General features: G+C 44.2%; 1 long non-coding RNA gene across 1 annotated transcript in view; it reads left to right on the top strand.

Annotated features, from left to right (window-relative positions):
• Positions 1-27,550, top strand: part of LOC144821825 (uncharacterized) — a 383,678-nt gene extending 356,128 nt beyond the window's left edge. Inside the window, exons 3-4 of the long non-coding RNA XR_013608459.1 lie at positions 17,838-17,950; positions 26,609-27,550. This is a non-coding gene — a long non-coding RNA (uncharacterized LOC144821825). The remainder of the gene's footprint in view (positions 1-17,837; positions 17,951-26,608) is intronic.
• Positions 27,551-27,954: the final 404 nt, after the last annotated feature.

Genomic DNA, 27,954 nt, shown 5'->3' with positions numbered 1-27,954 from the left:
AAAGAGATGTGGTATAGTTCTTTCACAGTCTCATTATTTTAAGAACGGAAGCTTTTCAATATTATATACAACAAAGCCATAGTTGTGGCTTATTTATGTTACGCAACTAACAGCCATTGACAAAGCCAGAAACCCTGGCTTGTTGTAGGTGTAATATTACTTCTTAAATTATATACCTGGTTTCAGTCATAGAAGCAGCAAAATCCCAGTTGGCCAGAACACTATGCTAAGCGCAGATTTTTAGTTTACGCATATTTAAGCCATGCCCCTAACTTCTCTTTGAGAGACCCCCAGTTTTTTGATCCCACTTAAAGCCCTGGGTGATGGGTCATTGTCTGGCAAGACAAAGTGGGCAAAAGGCCGAGCCCCGATTTCACTTGCCTTTTGTACCTTTGACCCTTGCAGGTCCACCCTGGGCTCCGCTGCAACCACAAGGCTTTTGAAACTAGGGTGTGGGCCTCACAGTGCCCTCTTGCAAGGGTGCCCAGTCCAGCTGTAGCCCCCATAATGGTCAGAGTTGGGGCGCGCCTCAGGACATTTTCCCACAAAAGAAGCACAACCCAGATGTTGGCACTATGATCTCTGCTTGCCTGGACTGGGGCAACGCATTTTGTTTAGTTTAGTTTATTTATTTTTTAGGAGCAACAAATCATCCCCAAGGAGATATCTCGGCGGTGTGGCCGCAGAATACAGATTATAGAGCAATACAACGGTTAAGGGTTGAACAACTAGGTTTTCAAAGATTTTCTAAAAAGCATTAGATCTGAACAGGAATGGATCGGCAAGGGCAGACGATTTCAGTGATAGGGAGCTAAAAACGAGAAAGAGAGGCCCCCAAATCTGGTTTTATGAATACGTTTGGGGGACAACAAACGCATTTTGCTGGATCTCAACCTGCGAATCGGCCTATAAGGTTGTAATTTGCTTTCTAAGTAGCTGGGTCCTTTTCCGTGCAAGGTTTTTAAAACCAAACATAGAAGTTTAAAGAGAGCCCGTTTTTTTTTTTACTGGCTGCCAGTGAATGAGGCGCAAAGAAGGGTCAGAGGGAGAACGCGGGGCTGATTAAGAACAGGGCACGCAGCAGTGTTCTGTACTATCTGAAGTCTGGAAAAAAGACCTTTGTTCATCCCAACCAAAAGGGTGTTCCCATAATCAAGATGGCTCAGTACCAGCGCCTGGATTAGGGTCTTCCTAACCTGCAAAGGGGTCCAATGAAAAACCTTCCTAAGCATACGCATCAGGCCAAAACAAGTCCCTGAGATGTTTTTAACATGTTCTTTCATGGACATATTGTCATCCAGTGTTTCTTTGGAGTCGGGGGAGGTCCCAATTCCGGTGGCCACCAGTCTGAGGACCAAACTGTATGAGCTTTCCCGAATAAGAGAATCTCTGTCTTATTTGAGTTAAGTTAAAGGAAGTTAGCAGTCATCCATGCAGCGATCTTTAGCATACTGTCTTTAAATTTAGCCTTAGTGAGCGAAGTGTTAAAATCTATAGTAATAACCAGTTGAGTATCATCTGCCCTGGAGATGGTATCAAAACCGCATGACCTAATGAGCTTCGCCAGGGGGGACAAATAAATGTTAAAAAGAGTGGGACTCGAAATAGATCCCAGTGGTACTCCGTTAACCAAAGCCCTGGTCTTCGAAATGAACGAGTCTATCTGAACCAAAGGTTATGATCTGATAGTAAGTTTTCCAACCATTTTAGGGCATTACCGCTGATACCAATCTCCCTCAGTCTATGGACTAGGATCCGATGGGAGATGGTATCAAATGCCGCTGATAGGTCCAGGAGGACCAACATGGCTGAGGTCCCGTTGTCTAAGGCAAGTTTGATAGTATTGGTGACTTCCATTAAGGCTGATTCCGTGCTATAAGAGCAATGGAAGCCAGACTGAGAGGGATCCAACAGACCATTGGTTTTGAGATGGCACACTAATTGGCGATGGACCAGTGACTCTAAGATCTTGGAAAAGAGAGGAAGTAGTGATATAGGTCTGTAGTTAAGCATATTCAAAGGTTCGGATGAAGGTTTTTTAAGAATTGGCCTGATCCGTGCCATCTTCCATGTAAGTGGAAGAGTCGATAGCTTCAATGAAGGATTACAAAGGTTAGTGATGGGGATCAACAGAATAGAGGCCAGAGTAGTGATTACATGAGAGGGGACAATATCCGCCGGTGAAACCGCTTTGATGGTATTTAACAGGAGCTGCACTTGAGTGGGGGAGGCCAAGTTAAAAGATTCCAAAATAGGATTATGGAAATTAGCCTTGTCATCTGGGTGGTGTAGAGTTAACTGAAAGGAATTATTAGTGAAGGAATTATAATATTATTAATCTTATCTTAAAAGAACTTTGCCCAATTATCACCATGCTTCTGGGATGAAGGGATTTCCAGGCTACACGCATTCGGATTTGTGAGTTCTTTTAAAATTTTGAAGAGCTCTTTTGAGGAATTGTTATCAGGGTTGATTCTATCCCTAATGTGGGTCCTTCTGGCAGTGTTACCATTGTTTAAAAATATTTCCTAAATGCTGATTTATAAATCTGTTTGTTCTCTTCTAATTCCGTTCCTATTTCCTACACCTGGATTTTTCTTTTTTTTTTAAAGTTTAGAATACCATGGATCTGGAGGATTTTTCCTATTAGTCCTACATAATTTTAGCGGAGCACTGATGACTAGGTACTGATGTGGGAATCCTCAAAAGCCTGTAATGCAAGGTCCATGTCCTCAAATTCGTTCACAACAGGAGGAATAAAAACAGGGTGGAAAGTGGAAGGAACTACCTTCCTCCAAGGTCTACAGGATTTCAAGGTGTTATTAGTGAAAGGTGGAAGGAGCTACCTTCCTCCTAGGTCTACAGGATTTCAGGGTGTTATTAGGGGCAGCCATGGGTTTCTGATTATCAAAACAAAAACTTAAAGAACAGTGATCTGACCATACCAAGGACATAGGGGAATCCACCACTAGTATTAGTAAAAAACGGCATCCAAAGTGTGCCCAGCAGTGTGCGTGGGACCGGATACCTTTTGGTGGAGGCCAAGAGGTTCCATGTCTGCCAGGAGACAAATGGAAGCAGAATCAAATTGGCAATCAAAATGGTAGTTAAAGTCACCCAACAACAGAAAATTGTCAGCTGCAAAAATCTGCGGAGCTAACCATTCCATAGGCTTCATGCTGAAATAATTGTTGTCACCTGTTGGGCGATAGACCAGTGGCTACTTCCAGGTTGGATTGATTGGGGTTTCTAGTTGAAAAATTAACATTTCCAGCCAAAGGGTGGAACAAGAGTTCAAGAGTTTAATATGTAGTGTATTTCAAGTTGCAATAGCAACTCCGCCTCCGTTTCTCAGTTGTCTATCAAATCTGGTAACCTTGTAATCTGCAGGAAATGCTACAGCTATAGAAGGGGAGGCTGACAAGTGCAGCCAAATTTCCGTGATGAAACACAAGTCAGACTTGGAAGTGTCTAAGATGTTCCAAAGCTCTGATGCATGCTTTGGGATGGAGAGTGCATCAAGGTAGAGCCCCTGAAGTCGGGGCATAATACAATTGTCATTATCCAGAGGGGTTCTATTAATATTTGCCTAAGGCATGCCAGACGACAGATAGTGTTTTGTAGGGCTCAGACACCTCATAATTAGCTTAGGAGAAGGAGGGGGTACGTAAATATTACTTTTACATTGCCAAGGTCTATCCCCCACAAAGGGAGAGAATTTCTCCATACAAAAGAGCTAAAATTGACCCTCCTAATCTTTAAAAGCTTATGCTTGGAGTAGGCACGGTGGACCATGCGTTACCTAATAAAGATGCAGAGTCCCTGGCAGCTGGCGGTGTTTGGGCGCTGACGGGAGCAAACTGTGTCCGCATCGGGCTTCATTTCAATAGGTCCTAAAATAGTACCATAAAACAAAAGGCAATCTTAACTACGTTAAAATCCAAGGCTGTTAAAATAGCAGGACACCCAAATAATGCAATGTTACATGCTTCTGAAAATGCTGATCGTCCGCGTTGGGCTCCATTTAAATAGAATTGAAGGAGGCCAGGAAGAGCTAAAACGATTGACTAGAGTGTCAACTGCCAAGATGGCGGCAGCCGACGTAACAATCCTATTAGGCAGGTTGACTCTCTCCATACAAATGGCACCAGTGAAAGCCGCGGCGGTACAGAGAGCAGCCCGGAAGCAAAAGTTGAAGTAAGGTGATCGAATAAAAGACAGGGGTCCTAAAATAGTACCATGAAACAAAAGGCAAACTTAACTAAGTTAAAATCCAAGGCTGTTAAAATAGCAGGAAACCCAAATAACGCAATGTTACCTGCTTCAGCAAACGCTGGCATCTTGAAACATTGACTGGACAAACACAGAGATTTAGGAATATTCCAACCTGTCTGCTCCCTGCACTGGCATCGAATTACAAATAAACACCAGACACATTTTAAGGTACTGTGCCTGATGCAGCAAGTCTTTTAGCTCCCATATTGGTCGAGGTTGTTGTCCAATCTGCAGTGCTTTAAAAATAAATACATTAATAAATGAACTAATTAATACTAAACTAGCCAAATAATACTTAGAGTAAATTCATTGTGTGCTATGTTTTGGGCAGGAGAGGAGTATTCTTAGCATATAACATGCTCAAACATCACAACAAATCAGCAATACTACTTGCTTCACTTTTAATGTTTTGATAAGCACAAGGACAGGATGAATGTATAATTCTATAGTACACATATTATAATAATTGATGCATGGGTGCTACACTGCCTGCCAAGTGTTACAGATCATGTAATAGACTAACGCATGTGTGTGCATTCATCACGTGACCTCACCAGTGAGAAAATGTCATACAAATTGACTATTATAACAGCTACAACGGTTCAAGAAGAAAATTGACTATTAGAGTTTTTCGTAAATAACAAGTAATTTAATTAAAAGACAATATACTTAACCCGTAACACAAATCATGAAATAATGAAAACATCATGAAAAATTAATCATGAAAAGTACCCATACTAAATCAAGAAAACAATGGCTACTGCAAAAATATATTTTTACTAAAAGAACAACTATACACAAATACAATTGACCAGCAATACAAAAATATAATTAGATAATTAACATATTATAAAATGTTATTCACAAACTCTGCTTCAGGCCATCCTATCTTTCATGGTTGAGATCTCCACCTCAACTTACATGTAAGTAGTAAACGTGGGCGGGACAGGGCGGAGAGGCTGGAAAATGGAGACTACTTAGGGCCTGATTATGACCCTGATGGTCCGGGAACCGCAGTAGCTTTCTGGCAGTCCAACTACACGCATATCTGGCAGTCTGATCACTGGATTATGATGCAGCCTCCAGACGGCCTCCCCCGCCAAAATCTGAACTCCTGCCGCGGTGGGGAAAGCGGTGGTAAAAGATGGCAGTGCCGGCATCAACATCGCTGTGTGTATTATGACCTGCCTGTCCGACGACCTTTTCATGGCGGGGACACCACCATGGAAAGGTTGGCAGAAAGTCAGGTTAAGAGCGACAGAAAAGAACCCCAGGGCAAATAAGCCCCTGTGGCTTGTGACCAGGGTACATGTGGTGCCCCCCATGCCGCTCATGTCAGTGAGTGAACTGTTCTCCATTCACAACATGGCTCATGGCAACAATGTGGAGGCACAGCAGTGTAGCCAGCAGTGGCTCCAGGCTCTTTCCTAGAGCCAAAGCATGCCACCACCTTGGCTGCACTGCCGCAACACGACCAGCCCCGCTGTAATGTTGGGAGCCGGAGGAAATGTTACGAAGGGGTGTAAGGAGGGGCCTGCACCCGCCCACAAAAGGTTAAGCCCATTGCTATTCACCACCTGCCCTTCTACATTTACTGCATCCAAAAAGGACCAAAATAAATTGTAAATGTACTCCTGATCTGAGCTGGAGTAAGTTCAGCACCACAAAAGGCCAACCACTGTACTGCAACACCTTCCATTAAAAATAATTAAGGTAGGGTCTTAAAACAAAACCCTATTACAACCATGTTAAAGTACAAGAAATAGTTTAAACAATTGAAAAATATAAATACATTTTATTTAATGCGTATAACTAAAATATAATAATTATTTTATTTTAAAATATTTTATTTACCTTTTTTCAATTTGAAAATAAATGTAACATTAATATTTATGAAACATAATTTAATTACTTCCAAGTAAGAGTATACATCACTTCGAAAAATGATGTAATGCATAACAAAACAAGACAAAGACCTTTTACAGGCGAAACACGTCGGCGGAGCGACGTGGTCTGTTTTTCTTGAAGAAAGAAACGCTGGTATTTGCAACGTATCATGGAGTGCCCACATATTTTGCAGTGGCTGTCGAAATTGTTCAGGTACTAATAAAGTATACATTTTATTTTTAATGTAAGTGTGCTTATTTTAATTTAAACTTGAAAATATATCTTTTAATTTAATATCTTCAAAATCATTTCCTTTTCAGTTTAAAAATAATGTATTAATGCTGCAACATTTTTTGTGGGTTCTACATTTAAAATAAAAGGTTAAAATTAATTAGCATTAATATTTAATGTAAAGATGGCTTTTCGATTTGTTTAAAAAGGTATTAAATATTTAAACTTTCCTTATATTTTCAATAGGGAGATTTTCACCTCGATTGCGAAGGTCTCTGCTAAGTGTATGGAATTACAAGTACAGTCATAAAGTAACTAGAATTATTTTTATGGTTGTATGTGACATCTGTACTGACTCCACTCCATACTTCAGGGGGTGGGGACATGTTCATATACATTTTTGAGTAACTTTACTTTATAAATGGTGAATAGCCAAACATAGTAAAGTTACTCAAAAGTGCAAGATTTAATTCACTTGCACCAACTCTACACGAGTGAATTTACCTTTGCGAAGTGTCCCCTCAGGAATGTTGCTGCTCATGTGAACTTATTGTTGCTCTTGGGCTTTGTCTCATCACCCAGATGCAGGAAGGCAGCCCTGAGTCCTGACCGACAGGACTGATTATACCTGCTTGTTATGGTGCTGCAGAGTACATTTGGTAGCTTCCAGGAGCTCAGCGGGGTCTCCTGGCAGAGCTGTCCATGCTCTTGCTGCGTTCCATTTTTGAGGCAGGACTCCACATCTATGCTTGCCACTGATCATCATGCTCCTGAATGAACAACAAAAACATGGACATGTCAAACATAAGCACTAGATGTGGGCATGCTGCCATATTCAAACGAAGATGCCAACCTTGAACATGGCTTATCTCTAAGAGCCAAAGGAAGAGCTAACATGTTAATGACAAAACAGATGACATCTGAACATTTAACATTAGTGCTTACAACTTTAAAGGAACAGTTTTCTATTTATTTATTTTTGTACTCGAGGTTAATATACTACATGAGGTTACTGTACTGTTTAACATATTAACATGTGTAGATGCTAGCCATAAATGTGTAAAGAAATTCTAAACAACCTTTCCATGAGTGAGCCAAGAGACATTTACATTTTTGGTGTGGTCTATACAAGTAGTTAGAACAATATATGTTCTCTGGAAACAGGGCTAACTATCGGATGAGTTCCTTATTGGTGCTACCAAATGTTGCAGATCTACGCAAGCAGGTGCAGTGTCATAAATATTTGCTCAGGATCACACGATTGAGAAAAGTGTTGCAGCCTTTCATTCAGCCCAGGCTTTCATTTGTATAACCTGCAGTTCAGCCACAGGGGATATCTCAGGTCCCTAGAGTAGCAGAGTATGCAAATAACTTACTAAATCCTTCAGGATCCAAATAAAAGATCATATTTCTAGGGACAAGTAAACTATGCACTTGTGATTCAATCGCAAATGATCAGCTTCTAAAGGACTATGGTAAGCCGTATAGATAGAAAAAATGTATAGGCGTTCTTCTCCATAGAACGTGCTTAAATGCAGTTCCCAAATAAACTTAATGTCACTGGCATTCTTTAATTTAACACAAACATATTGCAAGGACGAGCCACCTATCAGTATTATTTGAAGAAATCAATAAGACATTGTAAGCTCAGGACTCACAACATGGTACAACACTGGCTCTTAGGTCACTAGCCAGCAGTGTGAAGTTAAATCAGCATCGTTCAGCTAGACATATTTTCATGTTCATGTCCTACATTTAAGTTAAATGTAATCAAGAACTGGCTCACAGTTGGAAGCCTCGAGGTTAGGTTTGTGGGAAACCGGTAGGTTTCTTTAGAAAACCCTCACCCACCAACCTAGTTGGTGGCATGCTTCATCATCGGGTCCCACCCAAGGTATCGAGTGCACACCGGGTGTGCTGCGATGCCTGAATTACAGCGGAGCTGTTTTTTTGTCCAGTGTGGTGCAGTGAATGTGACGTTAAAACTATCTATAGGGTCCCTTTTTTATTGTAATAGTGGGCCCTATGAGAGGATTAAAAATAAGGAGATACGGATATGTGTAGAGGTTAGATTTAGACTTCAATATCCTAAGGGTTGGTCTACATGTTTCAGCCAGTCTCTTTAATATGCAAGCTTTCGTCAGGACCAGTGTGAGAAAAAAATGTGTATTAAAAGTGTTTGTAACTGTTAGGTTACTTGAAAAAGTGCTGGACTCACTAAGAATCGGGAGAAAATGGAGAACCAGTTGTATGCTCCTAGTATTTCCTTCATTGTCATAACTATGGTATATTCGCCATAGACGACATGAATCCCGCAAGAGGGCAGTGCCTGTAGTCACACGTTCATCAAGGTCCACTGCCCTCCGTTAATACCTGTTGCAACCTTAATCCGGGATTCCTGTCATAGGGCCCACTATTAAAATAAACAAGCATTTGCAATGCAATAGATCTCGCATTAGGAAAGTTTGAGCTATTGGTATTGTAAATTTTTTTTTTTTAATTTATGTGTTGGTTTTGAAAATAGCGAAATTAATAGCTTTGTCATTTACAATGCCAATAGTTTTAACTTTCGCAACTGTGATACTTATAGCATTTGTAATGCAATATGTGTTGTATTTACGTGACTTAGATGTATTGATATTATAAATAACAATGGCTTTTAATTTTTTTAAATAATTCATACTTAAATAAAAGTTATTGTAATTTATAATGGCAATAGCTTAAACTTTTGTAAATAACTTTTGTGAAGATTATGTTCAGTGTATTTTATTATGACGAAAATCCAAGAACAGAAGTGAAATATTAACATCTTTTAGTGACATTTGTAATAAAGCTTGAAACATTGAGAGAACATATTTGAACCAGTTGTTGAATGGTTGCACAGAGTGATAATGTGGCGTTCAGTGGTGCTGAGTGATGCTGTGGCGTTCAGTGGTGCTGAGTGATGCTGTTGCGTTCAGTGGCGTTGAGTGATGCTGTGGCATTGAGTGGTGCTGTGACATTCAATGGTTCTGCGGCGTTGAGTGGTGCTGTGGCTGTGGCGTTGAGTGGTGCTGTGGCATGGAGTGATGATGTGCGTTGAGTGGTGCTGTGGTGTTGAGTAGTGCTGTGGCGTTGAATGGTGCTGTGGCGTTGAGTGGTGCTGTGGCGTTGAGTGGTGCTGGGCGTGGAGTGATGCTGTGGCGTTGAGTGGTGCTGTGGCGTTCCGTGGTGCTGTGGCGTTCAGTGGTGCTGAGTGATTCTGTGGCATTGAGTGATGCTGTGGCGTTGAGTGATGCTGTGGTGTTGAGTGGTTCTGTTGCGTTGAGTGGTGCTGTGGCGTGGAGTGATGCTGTGGCGTTCAGTGGTGCTGTGGCGTTCAGTGGTGCTGTGGCGTTCAGTGGTGCTGAGTGATGCTGTGGCATTGAGTGATGCTGTGGCATTGAGTGATGCTGTGGCGTTGAGTGATGCAGAGTGATGTGGCGTTGAGTGGTGCTGTGGCATTGAGTGATGATGTGGTGTTGAGTTGTGCTGAGTGATGCTGTGGCGTTGAGTGATGATGTGGCGTTGAGTCGTGCTGAGTGATGCTGTGACGTTGAGTGATGCTGTGGTGTTGAGTGGTGCTGAGTGATGCTGTGGCATTGAGTGATGCTGTGGCGTTGAGTGGTGCTGAGTAATGCTGTGGCATTGAGTGATGCTGTGGCGTTGAGTGATGCTGAGTTCATTTCTGAGGCTTCTCGCATGGTCGTTATGCAAATATAACAGGTGGTTTATACTTCCCGGCTTAGTGCTGCCTGTGAGCCTTCTAAAAACAAGTAGGGACATGAGAGGAGAACAACAAATAAAAGAAGAGGAGACGAGAAGGTAATATAATGAATAGAAGTAAGGGAACAAGAAGAAGAACAAAAAGGAGAAAGATTAGCGATGTTTGGGGATTGACTGTTGAAAACAGAGGAGGAAAAGATATAAAAGAAGGAAAGGGAAGAGAGGGTGAGGAGTAGGCGAAGAAGAATACTTCGGAGAATGAATAGGAGGCCGAGTAGGAGGAGGAGCAGAAAGAAGAGAAGACAATGTACAAAGGAGATGAGGAGGAGGGCGGTATGGAGCAGAATAAAAGAGGGTACCGTAAAGGGGGCAGCAGAAAGAGGTAGAGGAGAAAAAAATTGGGAAAAAAACAACAGCACGAACACGCAGAACTGCAGAAGAAATTGGGGTGGGGAAGGGGTAGAAAGAAGGTGGGACCTCGAGGAGAACAATAGGGAAGGAGGAACTAAAGCAGGAAAAGGAAAGCTGAGGACTTAGCAGGCCCGTATGCAGGCCCCCCGAGTGCGAAGTGTCATTTGAGCTTCCCTATGGGTGCATTATTAGCAGCCAGCATGTCACGTGACTGCTCCTCCACACACTCCTGCCCCCCCTGCTTTGTGGCTGTGCTTCTAAGTGCTTCTTTGCAAAACTTGGGGCGGGTCGCATTGAAGCTCAAAGAAGACACTTTGAAACGAGGCACTAGAAGTGAGAGACATGGAACTTCTTACACGTCATGTCTGTCTAAGGGTGATTTTGGTGAGCCCCAGGGGGTGCTCACACAGAAGAAAGGGCAGGAGAGCCAGGGTCCACTTCATATAAAGGGATGCAGACAAACGAAGGGAGAGCTGGTCGATTGGCAAAGTTTGGTGTTTGGAAAGAAGAGATCTGACCCGGACCACAGCTTTACCCATTTGCCAACTTGTGTTTTCCTGGGCAAGTCACTCTATCTCGCTCTGTCCGGATACCTTTATGTTAAACGTTTGGACAGTATCGACAAAACACTGCAGAGCGTGTGTGGCCACATTCAGGCCGAATTGATTCCCCTGTGCCACTCCACGTGGATATCATTGGCAACGAAGAAATGGGTGAATGAGTGATTGGATGACTGAATTAATTCAATCACTGACAAATACACAAATGAACAGAATGCATGAACGAATGAAAGTGCAGGTGACTGCATGAATAAAGAAAAAGGTAAATGAACATGGTAATGGTGATGGATAGATGGGAGTGGGTGGATGAATGCACTATTGAAGGACTGAACCCGAGAGCGCAGGTATCTTTAATACAGATGAATATTCGAGTCTCATTGGCACGTGGAAAGTATGCACCACGAATTTGCCACAGTAGGGACAGTGCACACTCCCCTCTCTGTGCCGTGCACCGGGGCCGCGTCTCCAGATTTCACCTGAGGAGTTCCCAGAGGGTGAATAAAAACCACACAACGCAGCGGGGAGGCTGTGTGGGTGGGCATGAGAACCGGGTCATGTTGTAGGTTGGATAGGGGCCTGCAGACTGCCTGGAATATGGGTGAGGGCTGGAATAAGGACTGTCTGCGGCTTGATGTGGGTGCGGTGGGTGGGACAGGTTGAGTTGGAGCCGAGTATCTGTGTGCGAATTGGACGAAGGCAGGCCATGTAGGTAGGGTGTGGTGGGTGGGATATTTTGGGGTGTAGTGGAGTACCTGTATGGGTGTTGGATAAATGTTAGTGTAAGCCATGTGGGTGTGTGGTGGGCAGGACAAGCCGAGGTGTATCTGAGTGTCTTTGTGGGAGTTGGATAATGTCTGGCTGGGGCCGAGTGGGTGTGTGGTGGGTGGGACAAGCCGGGGTAGAGCTGAGTGTTTATGTGGGAGTCAGATACAGTCTGGCTGTGGCCAGATGGGCGTGTGGGAGTTGGATGAAGTCTGACTAGAGCCGGTGGGCATCTGGTGGGTGGGGCAGGTCGAAGGTAGGCGGAGCCGAGTACCTGTGTGGGAGCTGGATAAAAGGAGTCTGTAGCGAGATATGCGTGTGGTGGTTGAATTGGGTTGGGGTGGCGCCAGTGTCTGACTGTGGGTAGGTGTGTGTGCGATGAGTGGGAATTACACAAGTTTACTCAGCAGCTGGGACGCCAGTGGAACAGTGCAGCAACATTTCAGTAAGAAATCACAACACTCACAGCTCTCCTTTGATGAAACAGACACCCTGATGGTTTAAAATGCAGTATTATAAAATTGATAAGCATCTCCCTACCAAAAAGCACTAGGAAGCAGCGTCGCGTTGATTTCTCGCTGAGTGTCTATGAAACTTCAGAACGCTGTGGTGGTGGAGGGGAAAGGGCAAATTGCCGGCACCAAATGTGAGAGGAAGAACATGAAGGCCAGCAGAGTGATGCCGGCATTGAAGCGAGGCGCTCTTTGATGAAACAGACACCCAGATGGTTTAAAATGCAGTATTATAAAATTTACAAGCATCTCCCTACCAGAAAGCGCTAGGAAGCGGCGTCGCATGGATTTCTCGCTGAGTGTCTCTGAAACTTCAGAACACTGTGGTGAGGGAGGGGAAAGGGCAAAGTGATGGCGCAAAGTGTGAGAGAAAGAACATGAAGGCCAGCAGAGTGACGCGGGCATTGAAGCGAGGCACCCTTTGATGAAACAGACTCACGGATGGTTTAAAATGCAGTATTATAAAATTGGTAAGCATCTCCCTACCAGAAAGCGCTAGAAAGCAGCGTTGCACGATGTCTAGCTGAAGGACTCTGAAACTTCATAACGCTGTGGTAGGGGAGCTGGAAGGGCAAAGTGCCGGCGCCGAGTGTTAGGGAAACAAGTCGGATGGGGCTGGGGGGCGGGGGAGCGGGGGAGTGAACATATGGGGTGTGAGTGAGGCCAAGGGCGTGCTGGCAAAGCGTCGCGCTTCAAGAGCCTGGTGGTGTGTGAGGCTGTGTGTCGGATGGGGGTGGCGGGTCGGGGGAGCGAGTGAGTGGGAGGGAACAAGCATATGGGGTTGGAGTGAGGCCAAGCGCGTGCTGGCGAAGCATCACGCTTCAATAGATCACATGCATTGGGAGGAATCCGCTTGTTCATGAGAGTTTCTTTCCCCTGCTATAGGTTCGAGCTATTAATCCCTGCGGGATATAATAGCTCGACCTAAAAAAAGGGGACTCTCTAAATAGTTTTAACATTACATTCACTCCACCACACTGCATAAAAAAAGTTCCACTGTAATTCAGGCATCGCAGCACACCTGGTGTGCACTCTGCACCTTGAGTGGGACCCGATGGTGAAGCATGCCACCAATTAGATTGGTGGGTGAGGGTTTTCTAAAGAAATCTACTGGTTTCCCAAAAACATAACCTCGAGGCTTCCAAATGTGAGACATTTCTTCTTGATTACATTTGATACATACAGGGGAAGGAAGCTAGCTCCTGATGAAAGTATTTTCCTCTCTCTTATTGATTTATATAAACTACATTTAAGTTAAACTGCAAAGTCGATGGAATGAGAGCATTTCGGATGTAATTGTTGCTTATACAGAGTTCATGTGGAGTTAGAGCAGCTCTCTTTCGTTTTGCAGGATGATATTTGCTTTCATTGTCATTTCAAGGTGAATAATGGAGAGGGAGAGACATTTCACAAAGTACCCCACCACCCTTGAGTTACATGGATCAAACAACATTGGAAAGAGCGACACACACGCTCTGCCTTGAATGGCTCCCTGGTTGTCCCATCACCTCAAAGACAAATAGAACAGGCACAATCGTAAAGAGGCCCCTGCTGGAAGGAACTGGCCCTCCTGATCAACCCACAGCACATATCAAGAGCTGACACCAAGACAAGCTGGTGAAGGCTCTCTCTTGGATTGAACACTGGGGTGCACACACCATGGCAGACATCAAGCTGTGTGAAAATGTAGATAGAGTACACTCTTATACCGTACAGGCAAGGCTTAAAGTGGGCCGGGTCTGTCCGGGTCTGAGCACCGGCAGTTATTTTCAGGGGGCCTCGAAACGGGTCTCTATCGGGCTCTATTTTCATGGACTACAGTGAGAGCATGTACATCGATGTGCGCATGCTCATTTTGCTCAATACTGAGTAGTGGAGGTCAAGTCATGACGTTATGCCAGGTGAACTGCACTGTAGGAGGAAGGGAAATCCTTTAAAGAGTGCCATTTTCTCTCAGGATTTCCCTTCTCTTTTTTGCAGTTAGTAACAGCCATTGACAAAGCCAATAGTCCTGACTTCTAGGTATGGTGTTACTTGTTGTATCATATATCTGGATGACAGAGACAGCAAAATACAAGTCGGGAGGCACACTATGCTAATTACAGATTGTTGGCTTACGTGGTTTTAAGCCACGCCCTAATTACATAGGCCATGCCCCTTCGAGAGACCCTCAGTTTTTTTATCCCACTTAAAGCCCTGCGTACAGGGCACATAGATGCAAACTCAGATGAGCTGATGAACTCCACCAAAGCAGACTTTGGTGCACTTAGACTTTTTGGGGTCCTCCAAACACAGGGTGCATGGCCACTGCATAATCAGCATACACCAGAAACATGGGTGAAAGTTGCTCGCCATGAGCTGGTTCCACCAGTGTAGGGTGGACCCTGGCAGGAGGCCACATCAGGTAAATTCAGGCAAGAATAGGGAGTGCACCTCAGAACACTGTGGTGGATAGGCAGATCACAAAGATAGAAATCTGAGAATCCCGCTCATAGAAAACAGCAACTTTCTTCAGTAAGACATTAAAAGGGAAGAAATGAAAAGGTTTATATTTCAGCATTAGCAGAAACCACGGCCTCCTTCATTCTGTGCTGCTACATGCACACAGGAAAGAGGCAATTGATTTCTGCTGCACCGAGGCAAGCATGCACACAAGCAACGGACTCACCTGTGCAACCCACACTAGACATATCCCTTACACTCATATCCCACACAGTGAAGACCCCAGTTAGCACAGATTTCATCGGTCTTTTCAACAGGTGAGGCTTGCATTCATTATCCCCTCTAGGACACAAGTAAAAGGTTAATTTTTCTTCTACCACTGGTATGCACGAGTAAGGGACTCACTGGTGAAAAAATCAGAAACCTATTAAACTTTACTTCACAAACCATCAGAGAGCGGCCAGACTGCATTCTTTACAGAGACATGGGCGAATTCCATCCTAATATGGGCCTTGCATATGCTGGTCCTGCGTCATGGTGGGCCTTGTAGGCGTGTGTTAGGAGCTTGTTGACTGGGACTGGTAGAGTTCTGGAAGGTGTTTGGTGATATGACTGCGGCGGGGGGTGTTGAGGACCATTCTGGCTACGGCATTTTGAACATTCTGTAGTTTCCTGGGGAGTTTTTGGGTAATGCTGGCGTAGAGTGCATTGACATAGTCAAGTCTGCTGCTGATGAGTGTGTGGGTGACTGTCTTTCTGGGTTCGATGGGGATCCATCTGAATGTCTCTCGAAGCAGGTGAAGCATGTGGCAGCATGATGAGGATACAACATTGATCTGGCAGTTCATTGTGAGCGAGGAATCCAGTATGATGCCAAGGTTTCATGCGTGGTCCGTAGGGGTGGTTCCCAATGTGGCGGGCCACCAGGAATCATCCCAAACTGAAGGGGTGGGTCCCAGGAAGAGGACTTCGGTCTTGTTGGAGGTGAGTTTGAGGCAACTTTCATCCAGGTGACAGCAGCCGTCATCCTGCTGTGGAAGGTATTTCTGGCAACTGTGGGTGGATTGGTGAGGGAGAGGATTAGCTGGGTGTCTTCGGCTTAGGACACAATGTGGAGTCCATGGTTCCTGATGATGGCTGCAAGTGGGTCCATGTAGACGTTGAACACAGTGATTCTCAGGGAAGAGCCCTAGGGTACTCCACAGCTGATCTCTGTGGGTTCTGAGAGGAATGGAGGTAGACTGACTCGCTGTGTTTGACTGGTGAGGAAGCAGTGGATCCAGTCCAGGTACTTGTCGTGGAGGCAGGCATCATGGAGTTTCGTGATTTGGGTGCAGTGGGAGATGGTGTTGAAAGTGATCCAGAGGTCCAGAAGGATACGGGTTGTGGTTTTGCCCTGGTTGCTTCAAAAGACGGATTGGGTGGTATCCAGGACGTTGTTCACTCAGATGAACTGAGAGAGTTGAATGTTGATGGCCTTCTCAATGACATTGGCACAGAAGGGGAACAGAAAAATGGTTCTGAGGTTCTTGAGGTCTGTCGGGTTGGCAGATGGCTTCTTCAGCAAGGGTTGACTCGGCTAGTTTCCAGTTGTTGGGGAAGTTGGCGATCTCGATGGAGTAGTTGATGGTGCAGAGAAGTTAGGGGCGATGGAGATGTCTGCTCTATAGAAGATGTGGTGCAGTCATGGGTCTGAGGGGGTAGCGAAGTGGATGCCCTTTATGGTATTGAGTGTGTCCTCTGTGATGAGCGGGGTCCAGTTGAGCACGACTATTGGGGTGCGACGTGATTGGGTGTAGTGGTGTTGGGTGTATTGGGAGGGCTTAGGTGGGGAAGCTGTTGTAGATCGTCCTGACCTTGTGGTGGAAAAAGGTGCTGAGTTTGTTGCAGAGGTCTTGGGACGGTGGGATATCTGTGGTCTCACTGTTGGGCTTGGCAAACTCCTTGCTGATGGCGAAGAGTTCTTTGCTGTTGTGTGCGTTGGTGTTGATTCTGTCTTGGAGGGCCGTTTTCTCTGTGGTTTTGAGGAGGAGGTGTTGTGCGGTGACAGCGGCTTTGAAGGTTTCATGGGTTTCTGGAAAGTTGTTGTTCCTCCATCTTTTCTCCATTCGTCTATCAGTGCGTCTGGACTCATGGAGGGCGGGAATGAACCAGCTGGCTTTCTTAGAGTTTTGCTCGCCTGGTGCCTTCTTGAGGGGTGCCAGAGTGTTGGAGCAGTTGGTGATCCATTGGTGGAGGTTGTGTGCTGAGGTATTAGCGCCGCGGATGTCCGCGGTGTGGTAGTGCTGAGGTAAGCGGTGAGATGTTCTTCCGTGACCTTGTCCCAGCTTGGGCAGGGGCTGTGAGGGCAGTGGTGTACGGTGGGTTTGGTGAAGGCAGAGTGCACGCAGTGGTGATCGGTCCAGAGGCATTCGTGGTGTGGCCGTAGGTGATGTTTTCACTGGCAGAGAAGAACGAGTGAAGTTCTATTGTGTTACCGGACTTGTAAAGTGCATTGTTACCCTCAGAAAAAAATCCTGGCATTGACGGAAAACAAAATTAAAACAGACAAGGAATTTGCATGGGAAAAGCTGAGTTTTATTACATTTCTGAAAGGCTAGGTGACTGGAGATGAAGCAAGAATTGGTGGTGAGTGTGCTCCAATATTTTTACACTAGTTAATAAAATGAACATCCTCCTGTTCTAGGTAGCCTTGGGAATTCACAAGAGGTTCTGTTCTCTGATGTTGGATGTAATGAAAAATAAGGGAACAAATGTGTGAGACACATCCACCATGTATAAATTTCTCCTTACAACCTCAACTTCATCTTTGATTTTGAACTTTATGAAGATTTCTCCTAACAGACCACCATCTTTGAAAGGGTAGTTCATAATGCTTGCCTATGTCTTTTTTCCATAATTAATGGGATCAACTGAACAGTAGAAGAAGCTCAAGTTTGATATCCTTTGCCCAGAACAGATCTCTGCAGTCCTGCTGCTGCTCTTCCCGTCTGACGCTCTGTTCTCATCACAGAATGACCATCTGAGTAACCATAACTAGGGACAGACCAGACTGCAAGGACGCCAGAACACTCATTCAGCATAGCAGCCTAAAAGACATGACTGCTTGTTACACATACTGCTCCGGTAAGTTTCAGTAAACTCTTGACATAGATGTAAAAAGAATATAGATATTAATTTTCTTACAGCATTTAAAAAAATGTTTTGCTGAAATCATGTAAGCTTAGAAACCTAGGGAATTATCAAAAACAGGATTTTAGATGTGAGGGAAAATTTGGGCGCACTACTAGGTTGACGCACAAAAAGAAGCTACAAAGCAGAAGGTGCATGCAGAAGAGAGGCAAAGACCTGTAACCCCTCACGATGTGTTCTAGAGGACACACCAAGTAAAGAAACAAAAAACTGCAGCACACTTGTATGAAAATTAAAGTTCAACCGATGTCCCAATGGACATAAAATTCAAAAGTTCAAGGGCGAAGAAGTTGTCCACAAAATAACCGTTTCTTCTTTTATTGTTCCAATACAAGCCAGCCGACACGTGTTTCGTCGCAAGAAACCACACTGTTTCTGCGACTCATCAGGGCTATAGGAGCAAGGGTGTTCAACCAAAGGTCGCGGTGCCGGTGATAATTCCGACCCGGCTCCGCTCAAGACCGGGTATAGACGATAATCAGGCACGAATTCCACACGAATGGAGCGTTGTATTTTCAGAGTTGAATATGGAGAACCTTGGTTAAAGAGCTGGGTAATGACACTGCTTCGTTACTTTTTCCGTGCCTTCTAAGATTAAGGCGCCGCACCCGGAACAGAATCGTCGACTCTGAAGAGTCTTCGCCGCATCTTCCCCGCACTCCGGGGACTTACTGACCTTTAAGGCTATACTTGCCTTAATCTTAGAAGGCACGGAAAAAGTAACCAATACTCCCATTCCTACCGCACGAAGCAGAGTCGCAGAAACAGTGTGGTTTCTTGCAACGAAACACGTGTCGGCTGGCTTGTATTGGAACAATAAAAGAAGAAACGGTTATTTTGTGGACAACTTCTTCGCCCTTGAACTTTTGAATTTTATGTCCATTGGGACATCGGTTGAACTTTAATTTTCCTACAAGTGTGCTGCAGTTTTTTGTTTCTTAGAAACCTAGGGAGTCCACTCATATTTTCCCAATTGGTCACTTTATTCACCAGCCTCCTTGCCTTTCTTCTGGTTGTTGAATGGCTTTATATATAGCACAACTACTATTCCCTATTGTACCTAATTACTTCAAACTATACTGCTGGTTACATGTAGGCCAGGGTCCTTGTCTCAGCCACCCACATGTATTCTACTAGATTTTACTGCATTTTTCAAAATTTCCTACTGAATTTGGTGTGGGTTTGTGGCCTTGAAGAGCCCACAGATATGTTGTTCCTAATTTGCATGCCATTTTCACAGTTGCCTTTGTAGTTGATTTCCAGCATTAAAAGGGTTATATGTGAATCAGTTAAGGCAAGTCATGAGCCATTAAAGACATTAAAAAGAGTAGCCCTGATATTTAATTTAAACACAGAGAATTTAAAAAGGAGAAACCACACAGGGCAATGCATTCGTGAGAAAGTTGAAAGTACAAACCATGAAGAGTTATTAACACTTCAGGATCATTACAGAAGGCAAAACGATAATGGTTAGTCAATCCATTAAAAATATTAATAAAAAATTGCAAATAAATGTGAATCAGCTTTGGAAGAGGAAGCTCTGTTCTAATTTAGTCAATAGGCATATCTAGTCTAGAGCAGATAATTAGCCAATGAACATTTAGTAGTAAGGACTGCTAAGTTTACCAGGAGAGAAGGAACAAGAAAAATATTCTAAGTGCTAATTAATAAGAGATTTGACATGAGCAAGAACAAGGGAAAATCTTCATTCATCTCCCAAAAAGAGAGTAATTACATGCATTATAGGGGAAAAAATCATGCAGTCACTGTGGTGTGACAAGATTCAGTATATTGTCCAATAGTACTACAGAAAACACATCATACATTATAGTGATGTTTGCTCTACATCTATTGATTAATCCTGTATTGTGATCAATAACAAAAGTGTTATGTCCTGCAACAGAGAACAAAACCATACAAAACAAGTATAACCAATATCTCAGTTTGGCCAAATGAAATGGCATTCAATTGAATACAGTTGTATGTTTCTGACTTAGGGAAAATTGCGCACACATAACGAGGAATTTTTAGTTGATACAGTGCAAGCATGATCATTAAACTAATTAGGATTTTATGCAATTAATGAAATACTGAGGATCACATTTGAGCTTCTGCGGTGCAAAGGCAGAGAAAGAGATAATCTGAATGTTGGCACATGCCATTACACACACAAGATCGAACTTGTTGGCAAAGTAGGAGACCCGAAATTGAAATGCAGTACCAATTGCTGGAAACAATATAACTTTACCACCACATTACATTTCGGAGAATTGTGTTAAAAAGACCAATAAACTGGGCCCTACACCCATCCCATGGTAATATCCAGCCCAGCTTTTTTGTAAACACACATTTAATAGAGTGGGGCAATAATTTGAAAAAGTTCTTTTACATATTGAGCAATTGGGGATTTGGCCAAATGTCTTCTTGTTCCACAGTTTCCTGCTAGCCCACTAGACAACTACAGAGGTGTCAGTGATTTTTGATGTCAAGGCAGCGAACTATTCTTCCCATGGAAATATCACAGTGTTGTCAGTCCTGCTTAGATTTATAATCCAGTGTTTATTTTCAGTACAATTAGGTCAAGTGGTAAAGCTACGATTAGATGTCAAGCCCCCTTTTTCTATGGCTAACAATTATTCACTGGCCCACAATGAGCGGTGTGACTCCAGAGAGTGTGTTAGGGGTCCTGTCAATGTGTTTTTGCACAGCACTTGTATTTAGGTTATTTCTATGGGGCCCCAAATATTCAAATAAATCGGGCCAAGTTTGCGTTATAATTTTTTATAAAAGGCATTCCTCCGTCTCCTAAATTGCATATCTTTCACATGTATATGTTTCAATAACTTTATAGCTATTCCTTCCTATGCAAGCGGCACATCACGCATCGAGAACAGTCCTCTTGCGTGCGAGGCCGGCGTCGCTGCTGCTTTGATAAAGCGGTGATCTAAGGAACACTTAGGCGTCTTGACAACTCTTCACTGCAAAGATAAGAAAAGCTCCCCAGACAAAGGCTGCAGCCTGGCAGGACCAAGGATCTGAGCAGCGCGGGTCAGACGTGCCTTGTAGCCCCGAGGACAGGGCACGGGGCCAGCCCTCCCTTGACGCCACAAAGCCCAGGTGAAAGGCAGCCAGACCTTTCTTCTCTGATTAATTGTTCTCATTGTCAGGCCTCTCTGCCGGCAGGCAGTCCATCCCCATTCCTCTTCAGACCGGAGAGGTAGGTGCCCCTCCGCTTCCAACCCACGGAGAAGTCCACCATCTCTCCTGGCCCAGGGGATCAGGACCCTACTGGAAAACCTTATCACAGCAGTCACAAAAGCCTGTTTTATGTAGCGCTTCGCACCACACGAATGCCGTTTCTAAGCGCTTCAAATAAATGATGCTTTTGTTAACAAATGAGGGGTACTAAAATTAACTGTCCAGTGCCCTGGGAGAATGGTAGGCTGGGTTCGGATTACCAAAATTCAAAAGCATGGCTTTCAGAAGACCTTATTAGTCAGGGGCGAGCGATCAATCATTTTTGCTCTTCTACCGCCACTAAAGTTTCCGCGCAACTAAAAGAACACAACAAAACTAAAGCGCCCACATAAATCCTCTGAAAACAACCGACCTCTAAGCGCAAATTAGATGCATTCCTCTCCTAAAATCGAAAGGCTTGTGACACCAGCAGACGGCGCGTGGTGAGATTACATCTCATACGACAGATTCAGAAGATGACATTAAACATCACTGTATGTGTGCGTAGAAAGGTTGAGATGGGATTAAGTTAAAATCCGGTAAAAATACGAAATGATCTAAGAATTTTGAGCACAAATTATACAAAGGCTGCCCTCAAATGTTTAAACATGAGAACTCAGAATTTGTATTTATTGCAGTGCGTTTACAAAATTGCAGGCATAATTCAGAGCAGACATTTTTATTGTCTGTATGCTTTAAATTCACCACAAATGAAGAGTAGAAATCCGCAAATTCCCAGAACAGCCCACGGTAATCAATCAAGCGTAAGGTCGAGCTACGGAGCGTTTACCAATTACAGTTAGGTGAACTGAGGTAGTGAAAGATAAGCTTTTCCCAGGACCACAAGGGTTGTCAGTGGGCGCGGCTCTTAATAAAGAAAAACTCAAACTCCTTCAGGCAAAAGAGATTAACTAAGAAAACATTTTGAAAATCAAAATCAAAAGGAAAATCAAGAAAGATTATGTCCTTGTTAAGACATTGATGCCACTCTAAACTAACAACCAGGGGCAAATGTATTATTTCTGATGCATCAGCATGAACTGCGCGGTGTTGCAGTAGATTCCTGTGCCATGGATACACTGTATTTATCATACAGCAGACCATGGCGCAGGGCCCAGACATGCATCACAAATCGTGATGCAAAGTAGTTGATTATGGGGCAAAGTGCGTGAAGCAATTACTTCCTACATGATGCAAACTCGATTTGTGTCTCGTAAAACACCTTTACGTGCAGCAAATTAGCATTGCATCACACATGAGCTCATTCCATTTTTGGAATGCTTGAAAACAATAAACAGAGCAACGCAATTCTCACTATCAACCGAGGAGGACAACAACCCTAAGCCTGAAGAACGGCCAACAACCCAAGGGAAAAGAAAGAGGAAGCCACATTTTTCAGAGGAGGAAAACAAATACTGATCAGTAAGGTGAGCAAGAATGAACATCTTATATTTGTCACCTCTAACTTGCCATTAGCAAAGAAGGATGCTATATGGCAATCTATAGTGGACAAGATCAACTGGATAGCGCAAACAAGAAGAACTGCAGTGGAGGGTAAGAGGTGGCATGGCTACAAACGTAGGACAAAAGAAACACTGGCCAGGAACCTAAAGCCAGCCATGAGTGCTGGAGCAGGACCTGATATCCAGGAGAATTTGGACCCATTGGAGGAGAAGGTGATTTACCTCATTCCAACAGAATTGGTAGCAGAGGTGGAAGGTCAGGGTAGTGCTAACATAGAGGACCACTAGTACCAAAAAAGGGTATGGCTCCTAATCAGTAAGGCTGAGCCCTATAAACTACACAACAAGAAGAAGTGCCAATACGGATTCATTATCAAAACTGTTTCACAATAAATGCATAGACCACAAGACAATGAATCTGAAAGCTCATTAGTAGCTTTTTATTAAAATATAAAAATTTTCAATCACAGAAATTCCATGCATTAAAACCAAAAAACACACAATGGGATTAAATATGGACACAGGGACTGGTGAAAAATCCAATTTGGATTGACAAGCATTCATTCACTCTCACAAATTCACGCATTCAATATCACTCCTAACACATTCAGCCTACACATTTATGGTGAAACAGTTTTGATTAATGAATCAGTATTGGCACTTCTTCTTGTTGTGTAGTAACATGGAGAACCGGCAAGGAGTGGAGAGAACAACCTAGGCGGTAACTTATGATTGCCCACTCAATGGTGGTAGGACAGAGACTAGAACTGAACAGCTTCCAATTAAAAAACGTATTTTTATTGTACAGACTATTTAGTAATTCATAAAATATAAACATGGACAAGTGCATCAATTGACAAATAGACAGTAAATTTTAATTACAATAAAAATAAGTTTTTTAATTGGAAGCTGTTCTCTCCACTGTGTTTTTCCCTGTCCTAGGGGTTCATTTCTATGTGTCTAAACAGGGAACCCTTGTTTGATACAAGAACCGGCAAGGAGTACAGGGGAGTGAAAACAAGGCAAGGCGTGTAATGTCATAGAGAAGTGTACAAGGACAGTATGATCAATTGTCAAATAAGGGACAGATACATGGAATTTCCATCTGATTGCTGGGACAACAACCTAGGGGACATTTACCAATTTTTAGCATTGCCCTTGTGGAAGACAAGGGAATTCAAAGGTGACAAAAACATGTATCTGTTTCACCAAGTCAAGTGACGAGATAAACCTATAGTAACACAAGGCGGGGCACATCGCTCACTTGTGTTACTGTGCGGCAAGGACGTGAACCATGGGGGGGAACGTGGGTGTTCCCAGGGCCGGACTGGCTGTAGCGGGCACCAGGCATTTCCCCGGTGGGCCGCTAGGGTGGGGGCCGTTTTTGTTACAGGGCCATTTTTGCAGCATAGCTGCAAATTCGGCCCCTGTAACAAAATCGGCAGAAACCTGCCCTGGCAAACAGCTCAACAGCTCCCAAGGGCCCAGCCGAGCTCTTTGCCAGGGCCAGTGTTGGTTTCCACTCTAGCCCTGGGTGTCCCCACGCATCCACCCATGGATTGTGACACATTCTGGGAATGTGTCAGAATTTTACACCTCCCATACCAAAGCCATTATTAGGAGAAATCTCAATGCTTCTTGCTGTTGTTTCCGCTTTTGAAGTGTGCTGCATTCAGCAGCATAATTACAAAGAGGAAAAAGCCTCTGAAGATAGTGTTTGTGCCTTCATGCGCAAATACAATCCTGCCTGCAATGTAGGCATCCTTGCAACATGATGCAAGGGTGCCTGCATTGCCGCTAGACAGCCAACGATGTGCTAGTGCTGGGAAAGGGCAGGAATAGCCCGTTTATTAGAAAATATGGCATATCCTTGCCCTTTCCCTTTCACACAGCACAGCACGGTAGCTTTCATTCAATCAGAAGATTTGTGGAGCGCACTACTCACCTGTGAGGGTCTCAAGGCGCTAGGGGGACAGGGGGTGCTGCTACTGCCCGAACCGCCAGGTCATGAGAATTTTTCTGAAGATCAGTAGGTCTTGGGTCTGTCACATGTGGATGGGGAGGGTGTTCCATGTCTTGGCGGAGAGGTGGGAGAAAGATCTGCCGCCGGTGGTCGTTCGGTAGATGCGTGGGATGGTGGAGAGGGCGAGGTCAGCGGAGCGAAGCTGGCGAATCGGGGTGTAGACGGTGGGTCATTTGTTGTGATAAGCTGCTCCATCATTGTGGAGTGCTTTGTGAGCGTGGGTAAGGAGCTTGAAGGTCTTGCTGACGGGGAGCCAGTGCATGTCTCTCAGGTGGGCAGTGATGTGGCTGTGGTGGGAGATGTCGAGGATGAGGCGTGCAGAGTCGTTTGGTATGCGTTGTAGACGTTTCTGGAGTTTGGCCGTGGTTCCCGCATAGAGGGCATTGATGTAGTCCAGCATGCTGCTGACGAGGGCCTGGGTAACCGTCCTTCTGGTTCTGGTGGAGATCCATCTGTAGATCTTGCGCAGCATGCATAAGGTGTTGAAGTAGGATTTGGAGACTGCGTTTACCTGCTGGGTCATTGATAATGATGAGTCCAGGATGAACCCCAGGTTGCGTGCGTGGTCTGTGGGTGTCGATGCAGCTCCCAGCACGGCCGGCCACCAGGAGTCGTTCCAGGCGGATGTGATGGAGCAGAGGATGAGGACCTCCATCTGGTCTGAGTTCAGTTTCAGGCAACTGTTCTTCATCCATTCGGCGACGGCCTTCATTCCTACGTGGAGGTTGGTTTTGGCTTTCTGCACAGTGTTGCGTGCATGTTTGATACATATGACCCAGAGGCTGCGAATATTTACATGGCATGCAGGAGAGTGTAGCAAGGCAGCTTGGTGTATTGCTCTGTGCAGCGTGAAAGCCAGAGGGCAGGAATGGTGGGTCTTTACCAATATATGTGTACTAAAGCATTCTGCTTGCTCTTGTGCACAGACTGATGTCTAGGGCAATTGCAGGCACCCTTGCATCATGATGAAAGGGTGCCAATGTTGTATGTATGGATATTTTGGTTGAGGAAGGGAGTCCTTCATACAAAAAATCGTTACTCATAGGCATTGTCCTCTTTCAATGTGTGCTGCACAATGCAATACACTTTGAAAGATGAGACAATGAAAAGAAATACAGATATTTCTCCTCGCTGTGGCCTTGGTTGGGAGGTGTACAATTCTGACACTTTCCCAAGGCTACCAGTGTTGGTAAATCTGGGAATGGAATGTGTCACTTGTTTGGTGCAAGGGAACACCCATGGCATGCCTCTCTGCAGCAGAGTAACACAAGACAGCGGATAATCCTGCCTTGTGTTACTCTAGATGTATCAAGCCACACAGGCCCATGAAATAGCTTGCATGGCTTGGTAATTATCATATAGGTGTAGTATTGCTCTTGCAGCCTATTTCATGGTGCCTGGTTGACGCAAATCCACGATAAATATGGGCCCATATGCAAGACTGAAAACTGCTAGTAATATATACAATTGTATCCAAAATTTGAATTTGAAAACAAATGTACACCAACAGAATTATGTACTTTAATGAGCTCAGTACATTTTTAGAAGGTCAATTAAAAAGATATAATATTGACATATGTTAAGAAATAATGTTTGAAAAAGAAAATCTGTGTACCTACATGCTATGTTCTGCAAGGTACATCTCTAAATATTTCTAGTGAATAAGGAGGGTGTGAGATAAATGCACATGGATTGACAAGTGCCAAGTGACAACAGTACAACATGGGCATATATTCTCTTGTAGAAACATATGTTCTTCATATCCCTGTGCACTTGAAAGTGAAGGTATTTTATATCACAATGTAAAAGAGATCACTTACGTCATATACAATAACAGAATGTTTGTAACATATTCCTATTTCTTTCTAGAGGGACAAACAACAGCTCCTGAAGATCAGCCTGTCTGTAATGATCAATCTGTTGAAGAAACCCTCCTTCCCCCCCATGGATTAAGACACCTTCCAACAACTCTTGAGCATTATAGAAACATCTGCTTCGGCTTTAGCAAGGGAAGATGACGTTGTTTAGTCTCCACATGAACCAACCCAGCCTGAACATGGACCATCTACATGTCATTTTGCAAGTGAAGACTTTGATGACCCCCAAGTCACATTTCAATGGCAGTTACCCGACGCAGATTACGCCACTCACCAACCGCTCCTCGGCCCCCGGACTCTGACGGCGGACCGCCCCTGACTCGAGGAAACCTTAATTAATTCAGGCAGCAGCTTCTACCTACCAGAGCCTGCCCCCGTGACATCCGTTGCGGCAAAGACATACCCCCTGGGCCAGATCAGGGCTCTGTTTCTGGGCCCACACTTCACCTCTCTTGTACCGTATTTTCGGACTCCATCCAGCTGTCACTAATCACCCAGGGAACCTTGAAGATCATACCCACAGCGTGGGTTGCCTGGAGGACCACCTCAACCCCCTGCCACACCTGGCTGCTCACATACCTAACTGGCAACCCGGTCCTGATGAAGATCATAAATAAATAGGATCGAAATGCCGTTGACCCTTCTACAGCGCGACTTATGGCGCACCATCAAACTTGGTTAAAAAAACAGAGAATCATCTCTCATTGATTGAGGACGAACCATTGCTTTTTTGTATATATTGTGTTTTTTGGTAACATTGTCACATTGCGTCCTCGCTGTATTCACCCACTTGTCACTTGCGTCATCACTCTTTGCTTCACTAACCCTTAGTGCACAAAGCCGCTTTGGGTTGCCATCGCATTTTATGGCTACCAGTCGCTTTAATTTTTTTTTTTATAAAATGTGTCCTCAAATATATGATGCTACCTGCACTTTCTAAAAACTAAACCCAGAGTCTCTCTTCTTTTTCTCCACGCGTGTGTAATGTTCTGTGCATATTTTTCCACTCGCCCCCTTTACTGAATCCGATTGAGATACTGTTGTTGATAATACGTGTGGCGGGGTGCTGCAGCAAATGCTTGATGAAGTCAGGTTATGGATGGGGACTATGGTGGGCACTCTTGATGGAGTCCTTAGGTGTCTCAGCCCCAATAAGGGGTTGTCAAATGTTATACCTACCCTTGGCTTCATTAAATTGATGTCTCCTTAGCTGATGTCGCTGGTATCACGATGCAGAACGATCAGCAACACCAGCCTTCAACTTTTGACAACAATGATGTTGTTAGCCAGCTGGGAGCAATCAATTCTTCCCCCCAGAGAGCTGGCAGATCATCCCGG

Source organism: Lissotriton helveticus, chromosome 2_2, assembly GCF_964261635.1.
Source record: "Lissotriton helveticus chromosome 2_2, aLisHel1.1, whole genome shotgun sequence".
NCBI lineage: Eukaryota > Metazoa > Chordata > Amphibia > Caudata > Salamandridae > Lissotriton > Lissotriton helveticus.
This window is presented reverse-complemented; position numbering and strand designations above follow the sequence as displayed.